Source organism: Phyllostomus discolor, chromosome 4 (assembly GCF_004126475.2).
Source record: "Phyllostomus discolor isolate MPI-MPIP mPhyDis1 chromosome 4, mPhyDis1.pri.v3, whole genome shotgun sequence".
NCBI lineage: Eukaryota > Metazoa > Chordata > Mammalia > Chiroptera > Phyllostomidae > Phyllostomus > Phyllostomus discolor.
The window spans coordinates 154,642,403-154,660,640 of record NC_040906.2 but is presented as its reverse complement, the minus strand read 5'-3'; the positions used below and the strand labels follow the sequence as shown (position 1 = coordinate 154,660,640).

The following is an 18,238-nucleotide window of genomic DNA, read 5'->3' as shown; positions in this document are numbered from 1 at the left end:
AAGATGGAAAAGGTACAGAGAGTAAGTAGCATAGATGGTAGGTAGAAAATAGACAGGGGGAGGGTAAGAATAGTATGGGAAATGTAGAAGCTATAGAAATTACAAGTATGACACATGGACATGAACTAAAGGGGGGGATGTGGGTGGGAGAGGAGGTGCAGAGTAGAGGGGAGTGAAGGGGGGAAATGAGACAACTGTAATAGCATAATCAATAAACTATATTGAAAAAATAAATAAACAAATAAATAAATACTTCAGTAGATAAACATTGTAAACCACACACACAAAAAGAATAGTTTATCTGTTTGTGTTGTTAAATATTAGGACCTTGAAACATTTGTTTTTCATTTGGAAATCCTATGCATTTGGTACAGTAATAATATTGTAAAGGCTAATTTATTATTGCTCACACACTAACACAGTAGACTGAACACAGTTAACATTGACCAGGTTTCCTTCTGAACCTCAGTTCTCTCATTTGTTGAGTGATGGAAGACAGCATACATGCGGAGTCTTGTTCAATGCAAAAGCTTTACATGGGACTAGTCGTGACTCCACATTCCTCAGAAACCTTCAGCAGTTTCTCCAGCCTCCACAAACTAGTACACAGTTTAGCACAGCCCAGTTATCTGGGTCTAACCGCTTAAACTCCCTTTGAAGCAGCATTTCCCACTTCAGTCTTCTACAAAACTTATTCCTAAACGCAGAGGACTCTTGTCATTACCTGGACATATAATATGACCCCAGACATGTGCACCTAATTCCTCAGCCTGTAAGGCCCTCCCTAAGCACCCACCTATCAAGAATATCTCAACTACACCTCCTTCTTTAAATCTCTCTCACCTTCAGATTAAATCTTTTGTGAATTTGTACTCTCAAAGCATATTGCTTGCTTTTTCTTCCCACCCCCCCATTCAATTGAAAGGGGATGTTTGTATGTGTGTCCATCACTTGATGAAAGGAAATGTGTCTTGCGTCTTTTCATAATTTGTATCTCTAGAAACATACACACGTACACATACATGTAACTCATTTAACTTATTGTTTCCAGAAAACTACAAGTAATTTATCTTAGTTATTAAGTAACTTGCTGCTCATCGAGAAAACATTACACATAAGATGACTCCCAAAAAATCAAGCATAACATTAAAGACAAAGTTTTAATCTTCAACTAGGCACATTCTCTGGAATTTCACGAGAGACTGAGTCTGAGATATATTGTATGTTAGTTTATCACCTTTAAGTCCCTATTAGATTAAGATCTCGCAAAGTTATTAGATAAATGATCTCATTTAAAAAAATTACTTAACAGTTTTTGTGAGGTTTTTGTTAAATACATTGAAAAGAGATGATGGAAAAGAATGTAGGAGACATCTGCTCTGAATCCCGGCAATCTTGATGTAAGTAGTGCACACAGTCTCAGAATACTGGCAATTGACACAGGAGGCTGTCCAGAAACCATTTACACCTACGTGCCCTGGCTCTGCCTGTAAGATGTGGTGTATTCATGGCAAGGTACTTGAACAATTGTTCAGGTAATAATACCTCCCTTTTTCCCAGATAGATGGAGATTTAGAGAGAGACAATTTTCAAATGATAACGTGGCTCCAAATCATTCTTCTTTAAAAGACAAGATAGGAGCATTCCTGTTTGGGGATTCTAATCATGATTTAGAGTGTGCTATGTAGCATGAATTTTGAAATTGGTTTCAGGGTGAGGAGAGTTTGAACTTTACTAAAGATATCACAAATGATATCTGATGGCTGAAAGTTGACTATGAATGATTTAGGATCCAGGTAATACTGCAGGATGAGACCAAATCTATGGCATATCATATTTCATTCAATTTAAGCCACTATTCACCGTAATATACACCAGTACTTTACATAAAACCAAGAAAGTCTGCTGGCAATTACAAATGCCTGTGCTATGCATTTGGATGTAACAAATTTAAAAATGTGAAAAATATGATTCTTAGAAGCAAATACACACACACACACACACACACACACACACACAAAATGTTCCAACTAATTATCTCATATTCACCGAAGATCCAGTGTGTTCAAAACCAAAGTAAATATATCTGCACTGATTTGGCACTACTGTCCTCCCACTTCCCTGATTCCTTTCTCTCTCTTGCTTCTCGTATCTCATTAGTCATCTACTTCTTCAACTACCTCTAATCTCTCTGCCTCCTAGATTCTTTTCACTTTTCTCATTATCTGGCTAATTTTCTTTCACTTGTCAGACTTCAAGTTTGATGTTAAAACAATTTTTGCATGTGCCAAGTCCAGAATGATCCTTCAAGTTCCGATATACTTTCATTAATAATTATTATCCTGTGTTTTACTCAACCACTTCCTTGCCTGTATCCACCAATAAAACACAAGTTCTGTGCAGACAAGGAATGCCCATATGTTTTACAGTTGTGTTCCTAGAACCTAGCATAAGGCCCACATGCATTAATTGTTGTATACAACTCAATGTCTGAATAAATAAACATACTGAGATACTAAAAAGCAAAAGTGATTTTAGTTTTTATATATTATGAACAATAATAAATGCCCACAAAAAATATCAAAATGAAAGAACTCCAAAGAAAAGCATCACAGTGTTATACAAAAGATAAATAATATAAAAGTATAATAAAAGCTAAAATGTATTGGATTTCTAACACATATGAAGTGTTCATTTTATTCATTTTACTTTTATGCCAGACGCATACTATATATCACAGTGAAGCAAGTTTTATTTTAGCAGTTTAATTGTGTTTCCTAACTCTGAAGTAACCTTTTAATCTTTTCAGAGAATGACCAGTAACCTACATTGATTACATTTCTGTTTCTATAAGACAAGAGCCTCTTAATGGAGCCTGTAATCACTGTGGGTCAGAGAATTAAGAATACAAGCTCATTTCTTTCCAAGATATTGTTTTAGAAAATGTAAAAGGTTAACTATCTTTCTTGAAGAGCTTGCCTAAAAATGAAGTTGAAGCCATTATCAACTGGTGACATATTTTTATGCTACATACATTCTTATATATGAGACTTTTAGAAAGTTCATGGTCTCTGGCATTCAAATTTCTTTAATTCTACATACTAAGTCAGTAATATTGAATAAGTTAAGCTATGAAAATTATTTTCTTAACCTGTAAAATGGAGGTGACCATATATGAGGTTTTGTAAGTATTAAAAGTAAAATCAAATGAGATTTTTTTTAACTTTTAAAATTTTAATTTGTCACGTGAAGTTCCTGACATGTAAAAATGGAAAATAAAGTAAATATGACAAAGTAAAACAATGTCTAATGTGACAGCAAAAAAACAATACAGCTCTTAGTTTTGGTTAGGAAAAAATTCAAATCTACTAGCTATATTTTGTGATAATGTGACTGGCTCATTTTTCAAAATGAAGTGGGATTTTTAGCAGCAGTCCACACTTTTTTTCAAGAACAAATTAAGACCTAAGTGGCATCTTGAGAAACATACCTGTCATGAATACCCCTTACTTAATTCAAGATATTAAAAAAATCATAGAATAAAACAGGGATAGGCCACAGACATTATGTAAAAATAAGATAATATTTGCATTGAAAACAAGATACATTTTTGCAAAGGTAATCAGCTGACATTACTTCATAGCTTCTTATTTGTGTAGTTGCCTTAATATCTTCACACCCCAGGATTTACTTGCAATGGTCTATTAGGAGCAAAGGGTTAGAGTGGCATGAAATAGTTAAAGTTCTTCTTTTAATAAAAAGCTCCTTTCTTCCTGATTCAACATGTCACTTTTTTCTTTCTCATTTATAACATGATAGATATTCCTGTCCTTTGGGTAAAGTATTTGATTGAACATTTAAGTTACTTCTTTAGATCTTCAATTTTCACTGATTCATCTCAATAATGCCTTGGCTTTCTCACTTCTCACTGTCCCTAGCTTTAATATATCTCAACTTTATAGGTAACAAAATCACAAAAAGTGATTTGTGTACTCTATTTTTCAGAACTATAAATGTCCTTAAAGGTTTTTTGTGGGGTGTTTTTTTTTGCTGAAAATCACATTTTTCCATTTTAATCAAAAGCATTTACTGTGGTTTAATTGAATACACATGCTAAATATTCAATAAAAGTTGATGGTTGACACATTTATGTGATATCAATTTTTAAACTGTGTTAAGATTAAAGTTACATATGTGCTAGTTCTTTTATGAGAGCTTCAAGTTCCTCATCTGTGGAGTAAGAGCATGTATCATGTAAACTTCCAATTTTCTTAAACACTGAAAGTTGTATTAGTCAATGATTTAATAGCTGGGTGCCAGAACAATGGACATAAGCACTGAGTTCATGAGCCACAGAATGGAGAGTAGGATTTGCAGCTAATCTCACAGGGGTGTCCAAACTGCAGTCCATGGGCCCCATGCAGCCCAGTATGGCTGTGGATGCAGCCCAACACAAAATTGTAAATTGGTTTAATACATTATGAGATTTTTTTGTGTGATTATGTGTCACAATGTGTTTACTGTGTGGCCCAGGACAACTCTTCTTCTTTTAGTGTGGCTCAGAGATACCAAAAGTTTGGATACCCATGTGAGATCTTCTACCCTGACTTCACAGGTGAAGCATGGCAAATGTCTGGGTTGAAAGCTGCAGATTATAAATCTGCTGCATCGTGTGTAGACCTCACTGCACTGAAAGTTGTATCAGCCATACCCAAGGAAATAAAAACTCGGTTTTGCCCAAACCATGCTAAAAGAAGCAGATTAAAAGTAGAAAATCCAACTGTGTATCCAATTGTCCTTAAAATCAAATTTATATACTTTTGGTAAGTATATAATTTGTGGTTAGTATATAATTTTGGTTCTTTATACTTTCTTAAAGTTTAAATCCTGTGATAATAAGTTTCAAGTTCTTTCTTTGTCATTTGTACATAAACCTATAAACAAGAGGGGTGAAATTAGGAGGAACATAAATATCGAACTATGACTTTAAATATTATGTGGAAATAGAAAACCATGGAGATATGATTTATAGATATTAACCCTGGGAAAATACATTATAATCAACAAATGACGTTCCAGATTTAGAAGATATATCAGAACCTATGTTCCTTTTAGGGTAAATTTTGAAAATATCTAATTGATAATAGTGAAAAACAATAATTTTTAAAAAAGAAGAACTTGTAATATTTATATTATTTAAACACTAGATAATTGTACCTTTATTTTATATGTGTCTCTAAACACAGGCCTTTTTTTCTATTGACAACATTAAAATCTGATTTTATGTTTGTATATTATTAAGTAGAACTTTTAACAAAAACTAGTGATAGTTTTCTTTTTTAACTGTAAAGTCATTCAGAGAAAAAATATATATCTAAAAGAGAATGAATGAATAAATCAATGCTAATATAAGTAGGAATACCTTGAGAGATGATAAACACTAACATTTAAAAGGACACATATGATTCAGGAATTGAAATCACAATATTATTTCTTGGTCACATTTAAAATAAAATCCCTGCACAATGAGCAAATTATAGCTAGAGAACAATTAAATTCAATCTCTAGTGGAAGAGAGGAATAGAGAAGAGAGCTGGTGAAAAATAATTTACTTCCCACAATGAGTACACTGAATGAATTTTATGGAAAAGGTGTGATAGGGAACTCAAAGGAGCTCAAAGGAGCTCAAAGGAGCCCATGTGGGAAGCAAAGGGACATAAAGGGCTACTCTGGAAATCAGAACATGACAAGTGTGTTGAAATTGGGAAAAAGTGAGATGTGAATTTAATGTTAAACTAAAAGGGATCTTGTTAAGATCATTGATAACATCTCTGTCACTTTACAAGATTTTGATCCCAGACAAGTTACTCAGTTTTCTACTCTGTATAGTGGATATGGGAATGACGTTGTTCATGTAGGGCTTTCATGAGGGATAAATGAGAGATGGTTTTGAGTGATCACCTCAATGCTTGACACAAAGCAAGCATTAATAAGTAGTTACAATCCTATGTTTATTTTTTTCAGGTTACAGCACATATTTTTTCTGTTTGTAAGCTTAACACTTCTTACCTAAACATAATACAGTTGCACTTACTAAATTTTCTTCGGAGGCAAAAGTATCCTCTGTATCACCTGTATCCTCTGCAATATCTGTAGGTTATGTCCTGCCTTGCTCTTTCTACTTCTTCTAACACAAGGCACTCCCTTTGTAGAGTCTTTGCTCTGGCTGTACCTTTTCCTCTGGGAGGTCCGCATAGCCACCTATCATTATTTAGTTCTGTCACCTTCTCTAAGATATCAACCCAACATTGCATGTTCAGAACTGCAGTGTGTCCCACACCCAGCACTCCCAAATCCCTTATCCCGCTCTACTTTTGCTTCTTTTGTTTTCTAAATCACTTTCTAGCATAAGAATAATTTATTTATAATTATTAGGTCAATTATTGACTTTTCTATCTCTCCTCTTTGAAATGTAAATTCCACCAGGAGTGAGATAAGTGTCTCTTTTGTTCAGGTATACCCTAACAATCTAGAAAAATATTTGAAGCATAGTAAGCACTCAATATATTTTTTAAAGTTGAATTGAAAATAAAAAAAATATCTGTAACTCATTAAAAATAAGCAGAATTATTAGCCTCAATGCACAGATAGGCTAAAAACACAGAATTACTTGTTCAAATTTTTATACCTAGCAGGTGGTTGAGCTAAAATTTAATCCTTACTTGTGTAAACACGTATTTTTCACTGTTTTTACTCTACCATAGTTCTATCCAGTAACAAAGAATAAGAGAGATCCTTCATTGCCCACCTCAAATGCCACCCAATCAATAGGTCCTATAAGTTGAAATTTAAAAAATTCTATATACTCTAACCTTTTCCTTCCTGCTTGAACTCTTTACACTGTGATAACATTCATAGTGAATAAGTTAAAGAAAGGAGAGAGTGATGGAACAAGAAAAGGGAAAGATCAACTTGAAAAAAAGGAGGGAGAATGTTGGTTTATGAATGAGTAGTAACAAAGGTGTATGGTGTCAGTGGTGCCCAAATTTTTGGCACCCCTGGGCCACACTGGAAAATAGTTGCCTTTGGCCACACATTAAATATATCGCAACACATAATCACAAAAAAATCTCATACTGTTTTAAGTAAATTTACAATTTTGTGTGGGTTGCATTCATAGCCCCCGTGAGCCACATGTGGCCTGTTGGCCACAGGTTGGACACCCCTGTGTGGTCTACTATTATTAAAAGTATTTGTTTGTAACTTTCATAATTAATAAAAAATTTATTTAATCACAAAATATTGGCATTCCATAACACTTTATTATCTAAGTTTGCTTTCCAGTAGCACATGCACAAAACCCATATTTCACAGCGAATAAGGGTGTATGTTTGTTGGAAAACAGACCTGGATTTGAATACCACCTCTGTCATGTCCCAGATGTGTGACTTCAGGATGTTTTTTATACACTTTGGGATTCTGTTTCCTCAGTTGTAAAGTGGGGTTAATTCATGTGTCTGCCTCAAAGATAAACTGTGAAAATAAAAGGGATATTTTTAAAGAAGTTGTTCAACACTCAATAGATACTGGTTTTCATATTTCTTAAATTATAATACTTGATGCATCTTTATATACTCCTATTTTTCTCTCCCTTAAATACAACATAAATTTAGGTCTTTGTAAATATACATTTAACATTACTGTTGATGCAGTGGTACTATTGATGTTTTTAGATATTTTCCCCAGAGAGACACAAAGCATTTGACTGAGTTAAAAAAATCTTAAAGTGGAATATTAAAAAAAAGCATAAAAAATAACTACTGGACAAATACTTGCTCCATAATTTTTTTAAAAAGAGAGCAAGTGATCATTTTTATTTCTCTCATGAGTCATCCTAAATGGATTATTACATCCAGGCCAACATTAATTTGTATCATTCCTCTGCTGAAAAGGGACTACACCAGATGTACTATTATTATTCATATCTTTAACAAACAATACCTGATAAATGCCATTAGCATTAGAAGCTATTTGGGGAATATGTGTTTTTATAGCATGGACTAAAATAAACCACTACAGTTTCAAAGTATCCAAACCATTATTGAGAATTGGTCCATATTCCTCATTTCCTCATTATTATTGGGGGACAAAAGAGGAATGACATTGAGATACAAATTATTCCCAACCCAAATGTGGCTAAAAAGGAGTTTGTCATTGAAAAATTTCATTTTTTAGCACCTAATTAAAGAAAACCATTTTTATATCAAGGCCACCACTAAAGTTCATATTGATCTCTATTTATCTCTTCATTTAATTTTCCACAACTAATATTTTCCTTCATTTCATGTAAGATTTGGTTCTCTATAAATACAAAGGAAAAATTCTAAAGTTGTTTTCACATATATAATTAATTGCTATATTAATGTAAACTCAATTTTCTATGAGATGGTCTCCACTGATGAATTTTCAGTATCCCCTTGTAATTAACAGGATTCAGGAGGCCTCTGAGGTAAGAACTCAAGTCTTACAGACCCAGTTTCAAGGAGAGAATTCCAGTTGGCACCATGCTTACCATTTAGCACTATTTGGAGATACCAAAGAGTGAAAGGATTTAAGCAAATTAAATGAAAAGTGATGACTATATCTTTCTTTTATGAAGGTATAATTATTAATTATAAAAGTTATTTGAAAATTAGTTTTGAAAGGATAAGATTTAAGAAGCTTGAGTGGAGGGATAAAGTTTAGCTACTAAGAGTTTTTCAGATAAGAACCACCTTGAAAAAATTATTCTAATTCTCTTTCAGAATTTACTATTTTACTATCAGTTTGGCTGGTGGAAAAGTAAAGTATGCCTTTTTTTTCAAGTGCTTAAATAAGCAGATATTATGTTCAACAGAATCAACATTTGTCCCCATTCTTCTGAAGTTGTTGGCTCCAGGGGCATCAGCAAGGGGTTCAGTGCACTCATTCTTGTCTATGGTGTCTTTACAGCTACCAATTAATTTCAAGTTTTATAGTAAATTTAATTTAATTGTAAAATAATATTATATGTAGGATATGTCTCCTGTTTGCCTATCTAAAAATGTAACTATAAATAATTTTAAGGTAGAATTGTTAAAAACAACATAAACTTTACCTTATAGCTATTGGAACTTATGTGTTCCATGCTTTAATTTAGGCATTACCATTTTTTGCATAGTCAACAATATGCAAATGTTAGTGACACTAAAAATGTATTAGAACAAAATACATAGTAAGATCCATAAGAACTAGACTGATCTTGTTTTCCTGAATAAGGACAACAAGGTGCTTACTAACAAACATATTTCTAGAGTAAATGAATGACAGATAAATTAATGTTGAGTGCATTTTAATGTGGGAAATGGTTAAAATTAATTTAGGAAGATTCTACAAATTATCTGTGATTAAGCTGAGAATAGAACCTATGCTGTTGGACTCATAGCTCTGTAATCTGAAGTCCCCAACTAATTGGTCTCCTGTGATATACCCCATTTAGATCAGTGTGCATTCAGAAAAGAGAGAGGGAGAGAAGGGCCTGAGTTTTAATTCATTACAGAATCAGCTATTTCTTCAATGTTCTTTCTTAGTTATGTCTAATCTTTTAAGTCACTTTTATTCCTCATGTGTAATTCCAAATTACTGAGTTCAGGACTGAGGCAGTAAGTTAACAATTGATAAAGAAATTGAGTTTAATTTTTTTTTGTAAAAACTCAGCAAATATTTAGTGAAAACCCTAAATGTGTTAAGTAAAAAATATAATAAAATCAGGCTTTGCCTTGGTAAGGAGGAGTTCTGCCCCATTTAATTCTGAAAGAGTAGCAAAGGCGTTCCACCCAGGACATGCAGAGCAAGGCTTGTAGGCACAAGTGCTCTGGAGAGGGGTTACTTAGCCAGCCTGTTCACCATGCTTAGTCAGTCTCACGCCACTGCTGTTTAACATGGTAGCTTATGTTCCAACAGCATCACCAGGGAGGCTATTCTCAGAATGCAGCCTTAAAATAGGTTTGTGGATTGAGGAGTAGGAGGAAGGTTCATACTGCTATTACAACACAGTCTGAGTCTGTGCTCCAAGGACACGAGGTTGTTCTAAACCTGTGGTGGAAAAACCTGTGTGCTTTCCACAACAGATGGAAAGTGGGAGGGGAAAACAGCTACTTTCCTTGTGTGTTCCCTGTACCCAATCTTGCATGGATATGCGTAACAAACCAAAGTGATAGAGAGTGGAGTGTCACCATGCTGCCCTCACAAACAATTGAGGGCGAGGGTTGGCGCAAACTCTGCTTTCTGCACTGCTGTTTCACTTGGGTGAGAAGTGCTGTCTTCAGCAATTATGGGGCAGTATACTTTAGGTGACTTCTCTGCTTAAACAGAGATAAAGCTCAATTTGAATAGAGTACAAACAAGGTAAGGAGTTTCTTACGCCAGAGCTTGCCGCAACCCCTCTAAAGACAGCAGCCAGTAGTCAAATGGAGAAATTACAGAACACATTTTAGAGAAGTTACCAGCACTCTTCGCATCTTGATGTTAGCAGTAATATTGGGATGCAAGCTCTCTGCTGCCTAGTTCATTCACTGCACTCTCTAATTAGAGTTTCTCATTATTAGAGCAATAACTCAGGATTCAAATAAACAACTCGAGATTTTGACATTTGTGGAAAACAGTACTGAAAAAATCATTACAGGAAAATGGATATTAAATACCTATAAGTGAAGTACAACCAACTTAGTCACTTACTGAAGAAAATGAATAATTGAATTTGTAACAGCAAATTACAAAGCGGGAAAATATAGCTGGTTAAAATGCAGATAAATTACCTTTCATTCCATTGTTATGGCACTCAGCTTTGGGACTTGATCATTTCAGAAATAAGAGTCTCCTGAGAAGAATTTCTTGCCAAGAGAGGGTTAGCACTGTTAAAGCAGGCAGTGTTTTGGATTACTCTACATATCTCTACTATAAATAGGATACTTTCAACATGCTGTTCTGAGCTATTCAAGTGAGCTAGTGATCAGATGTGGCAGACGTCAGGATAATGATGTACTGACAAATAAATAAGGAAAGGCTCATCATTTTAGATGGACAAATCTTGATGAATTCAAACAATAACCAGGAATCTTTCATTTAAACCAGCCACTTAGCTGGTAAAGGTAATGATTTGTCATGTGGCTTATTCGTTTACTGCTAATCAACAAGGATTCACATATCTGAAATCCCTAGCATTCAGAAACCTGTGAGAGGATTCCTGCACGTGTTCTACTTTATGCCACTGATTTGCAAAACAATGAGGCTAGTAATGATGTGCAAGATTTATCTGGTTTTCCTTGCCTCTCTTCTATCAGAACTGATTGTTATTTGTAAAAAAGAATCTTTGGAAGCCTGTGGTTCCCACAGGATGCTGAGCAGCCAGGCACTGGGTTGAGGATGACATCCTGTGTCAGGGATCAGAAATCAGCCAGTTAGTAGCTGTGCACTTAGAATTGTCTAATATTTTTTTCTCATTAAAGGACAGTTTTTTTAACATATAAAGTAATTTTCACATCCTTGATATTGTAGGCTGGAATATTCTTTGAAAACAGCTTTGGTTTAAATGATTTTTTCTAAAGTACAATAACTTGCTAAATATTTTATGCATTAAATCATTTTATAATTTAGATTTATGTAATCCAGAACCAAGACATACAAAACAACTCTTGCCAGTCTTTATATTACAGGTTCAGATTTTGCTCTATTATACAAATGTCTGTTGTAACAAGGTTTTGCTTTAGTAAAATGAGGGTGAACCAATTTTTCTCTCATTGTCAAAAGGCTAAATGTGTGCCGTTTCCACTGAACACAAGTTATTATAATTATCCTAAAAAAGAGTTGCAGTAGTCAACATTTTAATTTTTTTCTAGTTACATACAAGAACATTTAAATGTCTCAAGGCTTAAGGCATGAAAATGTATTCTAAGTAGATATGTTCCTGTTTTGAAAATTTAAATTATTTCATCTAGGTAAAAAAAAATGACAAATTTCTGACAGAATAAACTCACAGGAAGGATTTAAAATTGGCAAAGATATAATTTAGAAAATGTTACTTAAATTAAGCTGCCCCCCACCAAACACATACATGCGATGAAATATTCTCTTTCAAAATGATTTAGTGTTTCAGTGATTATATGATTTGAGAAAGAAAGGGAGGAAAGAAAAAGGGGAAGGAAAGAAGGTGGGGCAAGGAAGAAAAATCAGTAAAAAAGAGACAAATAACATTGAAAATCATGGCATCCTCCTTATTTTATAATTCCAAGTAGCATCTCTTCACCTTCAAGCCAGAAAGGGGCCTTTAAACCTTGTCTTCAAAAAATCATGGGTAAAATATCCAGATCATTAGTGATTTATCAAAACCCAGTACCATTAACAAAAAAATAAAAGAAAAATATTACATCTGCCACTTTCTTCTTCTTTCTACTCCTCATTTCTTCTCCCTCCTCCTCCTACACAGCTTCTGTGCTCATGTTCCAATGTCATAATCTGTCCATTGTGAATTAAGAACATTTCGTTGGCAGTTCTCCTTGCCGACAGGGTGCAAGATACATTGGCCTCTGTGACATGGTCAGACCCTGCTCAGGTTGCTACAATTTCTACCATCACTCCCCAGGCAAGGGAGAGCACAGAACCAGAAACAGCAGCAGGTGTTGCATCTGTGGGAAGAGAACAGAGTTAAGAAGTGTCGATGACTCAGTGACAGTTCTATTGATCTGGTTTTCAGGCTTGTGTGTGTGTGTGTGTGTGTTTTTATTGTCAGGAATTGATGCAAAATAAATTCCTCAGAAGCAGGCCTCATGGCAATGAGAGTTACACATTCCTGTTATGTTTAGCTTGTTTTGTGCAATGTGATGCTACAATTACTAATAATGTTAGAGAATTCATTTAGAGCCTGCTAGCTGAGACCCTGATAGCTACTACCTGATTAAATGTGGAAGCCTGGCCTTGCAATTATTTTTCAATTTAGTTTGTAGTTTCTCTAATGATTTGAGCAAAGTTTTTTGGTTTCTTTCAATTATATTCATATTCATTCCAACAAAGCATGTTTTGTTCTCCAAAGTTATTACTCAGCCCTTTTTGGCCAGGTAAAATGGCTTTGATTAAGCCAAGTAAATGCCTAAATAGAAAAACAATTTTTTTTACTTTGTTATGATCAGAGTACTACATTGTATTAACCCTCCTTAAAAAATACATTTATAAGATTACAGTTGTCTGCTTTGATCTTAAATGTTTTTATCAGTTGTGTAATTAAAGAGAAATTCAGTAGATAAATCTTTCTTTCACTTCTCTCAGGAATTTTTTGGTTTGCTTATTTGTCTGCTTACTTGACTTAAAGGAAATACCTGAAACAAACAAACAAACAAACAAAGCCCCCACAGCTATTTCCTCCAAAACACCTTCACCACCTTCTCATCTTGACCAAGAAAGCCATTTTTAGCCAATGCTCTCATTTCATTAATAAAAACTCCCTTTTAAGGAATGACATTTCTTAAAAAGTAATCTTATTTCCATAAATTTGGTAAGTTGCATAATCTCTTTCACTGACTTCTGTCATTTTTTGAGCCTTGTTCTTGCCTCTTCTGAAGTTCTCACCATTGCCTAGCCAAGTGAATTAGGTGACCAACTAAGAAATCCCTAATGTGCAGGATTACAGATGTGTGTTCCCCATAGTAGTAACAAATGTTTTCCTGTTATTTTAGAAAGATGAAGACATCTGGAAAGAGAAAAGTATATGTATTCCTGGAAATACTACATTTTATGTTTATCTCCCCAAAGGATATTAAAGTTGTTTTAAAATTTCATTATGATGAATTTCTACTCACACTCTCTACTATTTATTGAACAATGGTTAGCTCTACAATTCAAAAAGAATTATCTTCTGGAGGGCAGGCCCCTTGTAGTACAAGCTTTCTCCACTAGGTGAGTGTTCTAGGTACCCATCTGTACCAGTCAGTCAGTGTACCAGCTGGCGTTGTTGTGAAAGGCTTAATTCAACTTCAGCGAATTTGTTTCTTTAAAGACTCTTTCAATGTTTGCCCATTTCATGATGGGTAATTTATGAGCGTACTTTTCCACACTATAGTGAGCGAGTGTTCAGCAGATTTTGACCAAAAACAGCATGACTCCTACGCCCCAGGCTCCCTATTCACCTGACCTGGCCCCAAGCAACACTTTTTTTTATTTCTCCAGATGACAAAAGTCCTCAAAGGGAAACATTTTGGTGATGTGAAAAAGGTGAAACAAAAAATGGCAGAAGCACTAAAAGGCGTCAAAATTGAAGAGTTCAAAAACTTTTTGGAGCAGTGGGGAAAAAAAATCTTGATAGGTGTATCACATCAAATGGGTAGTGTTTTGAAGGAACTGAAGTTTAAACAGCTAAGAATAAATACATAATTTTAATATAAATTCCATTTTTGGTATTTGTTGGTGTGGCACTGCATCACACTACTAAGGATAAAAAGATTCTGATTTATTCACTTCTCAAAACTGTTCAGTGCAGTTAGAGAAACATCATATAAACAGAATCCCTGGAGGGAGGATCTAGAGCCCTTTACCTGGTTAGGGGCTAGGTTAGGTGCTCTCTATGTATTATTTGTATTACAATCCTGTGAACCAGCACTTAATAGCTCCATTTAATGATGAAGAGCTTGTGGTTAAAGCATAATTCAGGAACTTTAAGCCAGCACTAATAAGGAATAGATAGATAGATAGGTAGATAGATAGATAAGATAATCTTATAAATACAGCTTAAATTTAAACAAGGAAACCATTGAATGCCATAAAAAATCATACTGCACTGTTATAAAAAATCAGAAAAAGTAAACAAACCCAGAAATGTATGTATTTTTCATTCATGGATTATATAATAAACATTTTCTATAACTTGTTTTTCCTCAATAAATGCAATATTAACACTTTTACATTGACACATTATTTACACATTTTATAAACAAATCTATCCTATAGCCTTTTTATAGTTCTTTGGTTTGTTTTATTTTTGTTTCTATTTTTAAATCATTAAAAGCAATATTAAAGTGAGTATGTCTGGTAACATAATCTTTTATATGTCCAGTGATCTTCTTAAGATAAATTTTTAATTTGGATTGCAAGGCAAATATTAAATACTCAAATAAAAGTGTTTTCATATGTTTATAAAACTATGCAAAGTTTCTGCTAATCTATATTCTTACTCTGTCAAGTTAATTTTCCTTGAATATCCCTCTCAAAATATCACATACACATTTTTTAAACAACTGTTCCCCTATTTTCCTGACCTCAGTGTGGAAAGTGCTCTCCTCACTCTCACCCCGCCTGTGAAATCCCAGGAGAGTGTACTCCTCTCTGTGTTTGTTTTTCAGATTTCTTTCATTCAAGTCCCAGATTTGATTTCCCACTCAGTCCAGGTAACAGCAATCTTTCCTGATCTACGCCGTCATTTATTTATTTATTCACTGATTTATTTGTATTTAATTAATTTATTCATTCTCTCATTTGTTCAATCATTTACTTATTTATTTATTTAACAACATTTTGATGACCTGGTGTGTGTTTAAGTTGAATATACTCCTTGTAAACAGCATTTAAAGTACTCTTTGATCTTTTTTTAGGAAAGAAGGGGTAGGGCTTAGTTCAAGAACAAGTATAAATGACCCATGGACATGGACAACAGGGCAGGGACTGGCTGGGGGGTGGGGGGGCAAAGGAAAGCAATGGGGAAATTGGGACAACTGTAATAGAACAAAAATTTAAAAAGATTACTTAATATTAACTAAAGGAATTTTTAAAAGCACAAAGTGTCAATGTCTTATATAACTTTTTTTAAAAATTTTACATTGGTACATATTTGACAATATGAATTCACATTTCAACAATGTTCATGTGTCAGAATTTTTAATATAATATTTTAGTTTGACACTTGATTACTACTTCATAGTGTCATTTATTTTTACTTCATATTAAATTTTTACTTTCCAGTTTTAAATTCTTGATTTGAATAGAATAAAATAAGTATAAGTGAAATGTGAATAGAATGAAATGAATAGATGTATTAAGTGTCTGTCTTTTCTATCTTTCAAACTGAAACATTATCTGGACATGTGGATAGGAGGTATACTATAAATAATCTAGTAATCTTGCAGTTTGAAGCATCAAATTGTATATTTCTGGAGAGAAAATAATCTATGATCAATAAATAATGTGTATATTTCTCTTGAGTGTTTTTCTTGGCTTGCACAGTAAGAAAGAGTGATTCAGCCCTGGCCAGGTAGTTCAGTTGGATAGAGTGTTGCACAGATACGGCAACGTTGCAGGTTTAATCCCCAGTCAGGGCACATACAAGAAACAACCAATGAATGCATAAATAAGTGGAACAACAAATTGATGTCTCTCTCTCAATCAATAATAAAAAGAGTGATTCAGTTATCATACATTTTAGAGAAGTAATACTCCTGCATTCTCCATAGCTGACTCTGGTTTTGCATTTCCAAGAGCAGTATGGAAGAGCTTTCCCCTGACAGACAGTCCTATATGCTAGAGGTGGAAAGTAGAATGAAAACCCCACAAACCCAGGCCAGGATGATAGAGAAGATGAGTCTCAAAGGTAATGGCCATGTAAAGACATTCAGTTGGTGAAAACTATCCCAGAAGTCTTCTGTTCAATGATTTCCTGGGACCACACATTTTCACACAATGTCAAACAGTCAAAAAGGTATTTTCACGTCTTTGAGGGAGTAACCAACTGAATTTCTCTCTGAATTCCCACAACACTACTCGTCCAGTTTAGAACCATGATCTCCCCAGCTCCTCCACGACTGGGTCTAATCAGTCTAAGGAACTCTTTTGCAGGTGGTGGTGCTGCTGACCCAAATGCTCTTTAAAAGCTGCATCACTTCTTTTTTTGGAGCTGCTGCAGGGTTTAGATGCTCCCTGGAAGTGAGACAGTCCCTATGGTACATCAATAAACAAAAAACAAATACACAGCAGCCCTGTGGGGTCTCTAAGAACACCATCTGACGAGGAGGTGCAGTCCTTGGTTAACACTGCACAGCCAACTTCTCCTTTGTGTGGATGTGGGTAATTTCTGATAAATGTCCAATTGTATTTTGAAATAGGGGACATTGGGAGAGGTACAGGTTCCTATAGTAAGTGATTGATGTGTATTTTTCTGATCCTGACAGATTCCAAAAGAAGAGCAGATTGCTACCCATAAAACTAAGCAGCCTCAATGTGGAATTACTGGAAGAAACCTAAAGTCTTTGCAGAAATGCTGTGCTTAAACCAATGTTTCTCAAAAACCAGCTATTTTAAAGGGACCAGGGTCAATATAAATGAAATAAATGGAGGCTGAGATAAAATATGTCAGAAAATTTGCAGAAAGGTTATTTTAAGGTGGCATGTTAAAAACAATAATGGGCCATTAGGCTGTCTTGTTAAAGGCATTAGAGTCACAGGCTCAATGTATGAGTCACATGGGCAAGATTTTCCACTTTATATAAAAAACTTCAATATTGGATTTCTGGTAAAAGTAAAATGTTACCAGTTATGTGTATGTTATTATAAATATTTAAGTTCAGTTATAGACAAAGGAGTAAGCAAAGTATTAATACCTCTAGAAATGTAGTATCAAAATATTACACATTATAATTAGTATTACAATGTAGGCTTGAATGTAATTTTTTTTCTTTATAACTAAGTATGCATTTAAAAAAATATTTTGGCTTTCCATTTTACATGCAGGCATACTGCTTTTTTGCAAGCAAGCATCCCTTTGTCAAAGGCATTAGTTGATTTCTTTTTATTTATCCATTTTTATTTGGGCTTTTGTCTTTCATCGTCCTTGTGCAGGGACCGCGCTAATCTTCTCTATACCATTGCAATTTCAGGACATGTGCCACAGAAGTGAGCACTGTTCATTTAATTTTGAAACAAAATTTTGAATACCTCCAATGACTAAGATAAGAAACTAGATAATTTAGGATTTAAATAATTTATAAGAAATGATGTTCTCATCTTCTAATGTAGAATCAGTCAGGTGCTTGATGTGAAAGGTGAGCATGTCTTTATCTCTTCTATGCACTGCTGAGTCTCCAGGATCAACAACAAAATCAGTTACAGAAAATATCGAAGTATTTGTTTTAGAAGTATTTATACATTCTTATTGTTTCAGAAATTACCTGAATAATAAATTACTGTA

General features: G+C 34.2%; 1 non-coding gene across 1 annotated transcript; it reads right to left on the bottom strand.

Moving 5' to 3' along the window:
- Window positions 1-17,845: 17,845 nt before the first annotated feature.
- LOC114495814 lies at window positions 17,846-17,951 on the bottom strand. Its single transcript, XR_003684482.1, has one exon. It is a non-coding gene; the product is annotated as a U6 spliceosomal RNA (small nuclear RNA).
- Window positions 17,952-18,238: the final 287 nt, after the last annotated feature.